Source organism: Arachis duranensis, chromosome 7 (assembly GCF_000817695.3).
Source record: "Arachis duranensis cultivar V14167 chromosome 7, aradu.V14167.gnm2.J7QH, whole genome shotgun sequence".
Classification (NCBI taxonomy): domain Eukaryota; kingdom Viridiplantae; phylum Streptophyta; class Magnoliopsida; order Fabales; family Fabaceae; genus Arachis; species Arachis duranensis.
The window spans coordinates 55420908-55423342 of NC_029778.3; positions in this window are offsets into that span (position 1 = coordinate 55420908).

The following is a 2435-nucleotide window of genomic DNA, read 5'->3' on the forward strand; positions in this document are numbered from 1 at the left end:
TTTTTCATTATCTAATAAAGCAGATAATCTATAATAATCAGATTTTTCTGTTAATTCTAAACTTTCTAAATAATTCATAACTGAGATATTAGGATAAAGGCGTACCTTTCTGGAGAAAAACTTCCTTTATTTAGTATATTTTACATAAGATGTTTTTATCTCCAGAGGGGAGATTGTAGATACTAACTCCAGAGGGGAGTTTAGAATTGGTTTTCCCTAAGGGAATTCTTCTTCAAACTATAGAATCGCCTCGGCAGCTTTCTCCTTGCTCTCCTAGCATATGAGTACTCTTAGCCTCCTGCTTTCTATTGTTTGATGCTTCTACAATTGCCTAAGCAACCTATTTATAATAGTTGGGTTTGATGGACAATTCTCATCCTTACCCTTCTTATGACGTCATTGCTTACGTCATTGTTTGCTATCTTGCACCAGCTACATCGTTGGTGCTTTATGACCTAAGTGCTTACGTCACTACGCAATAATGTTAAGAGATGCTTCAGATGTGCTGTCCTCCTCTTTTATCATGTGACCCTCAGATGCATTGTCCTCTTCTTTCATCATGTGAGTTGATTCTGTTTCATTATTGCTTTCTTCAGATAACTCTGAGGCACATAGCTGGCATTTGTGGTCTTCTCTATCTTTTATCAAATAGCAGAGATTCCTCTTTATCCATTCAGGGAGCTTTTCTAAAAGTCCGGATAAGTTGTAGAATGCTGATTCAAATTCCACCAAGAGTCTCATCTCTCTTTCTTCAATTTCATTTCTTTTACTGGACACAAGCAAAGTATTTCTACTTTTATAATTAATCATTGTATGAGATTCCTTCGTTATTTTTTGAGTTCTTTCAAAGACCCTTGCTAATGTGCTGGCTAGCCTTCCTTCATGACTGTAAATTGTTAAGTCTTGAATCTGGTCAATTGGTTGAAAATTTCCTGGGAAGACGGACATGAATATTACTTGGTGTGCTGGAACCAAGCATTCTTCTTCTTCATTAAAAATAGGTTGACTGTTTGTAAATTTTAGGGATATATCCCTTAGATTTACGTTGTCAATCATATTTTTAAATCTCTTTACTACATCAACGAATCCTGCAGAAAACTCACTAATAATTTTTAGATCATTAAAAATTAAAATTGTATCAATTAGACCATACTGGAAAAACTGATAGGTATCAGATGGGGAAGCCTCTGGAAATATAACTAGCTTTGTTAGCTGTTCTTTGGCAATAGGATAATATCCCAAAATTGCCTTTTTTTCTTCGGTCCAATTCAGGACTATGTTAAGGGTTTCTCTGAGATTTGATCTACAGACCCTTTTCTTTTCCTTGATTTCAGCCCTTGTAGGAATGTTTCTTATTATCCCTGTTCTCTGGGTTTGAATTGGAGTTTTATCTGCTCTTTTTAGGGTTTGTTCTGGATGAAGAGCTTCATATTCCCTGAAGGATTCCTTTGCTTCTTCCAGTGTTAGAAACCCTCCTTTATGAATTATCCTTGATTGATGTGTGAATGGTGCTGCTTTTTCCCAGGCATCATATACTCCTTTCATGGGGCCATTATAAATTACATAATATTTTTTATCTTGGGTAGATTTTTTAATAATTTCAACAATTGTTTTATTTTCTGAAATTTTTTCCTCACCTGATTTGTCCACCACACTTAGCTGGCTGAACTCTGATGCAGTTATTGTGTTGATTTCATTGCTTCGATGGCCTTCTTGAGGGATTGGATCTGTGTCCTTATTTGCTGACAATGCTTGCATTTTTCGAGTTCTTGTTCGTATTTTTGAATTTCTTGATCTAATGCGTTGTAGACGAACTCCATTCTCTTGTTAATGTATCTGTTAGGTAGCTTGAATCTGTCCTTAATGTAAATTCTCTGGGTAGTAACTCAATTTTCCATTTCTTAAGAGATTTAATTGCTGCTAGAGTTTCCATTTCATGAGTAGTATATCTCTGTTCTGTTGGAGTAAAAGTCCCTGAAATATATCTGCAAAGTAATTCTTTTGGGGAATATTTAGAATCTAGTGATTTTTTTTCTTGTTCCAAACTTTTTATAGCTTTCTTAGCTTTTAGACATCCTGACCATGTTATGTCTGAAGCATCTGTTTCTACTATTAAGTAGTCATTTTCTTCTGGAATGTAAAGTTCTGGAAGTTTTTTACATAATTCTTTGATTCTTTGAATTTGCATACTATCTTTTTCATCCTATTTCCATACTTTTTTAGTACTTATTTTTGGAAATAATCTTTTAGTGTATTCTGTTATATTCTTTAAAAATCCTTGATCAGAAATATAATTTATACACCCTAAAAATCTTTGTAATTATTTTCTATCTTCTATTTTATTAGGAAATAAGTTTACCTTTTCTAGAACATTTGGTTGAAGTTTTAGCTTTTCTTGAGTGGATAGAATTAATCCAAGAAACTCTATTTCTTGT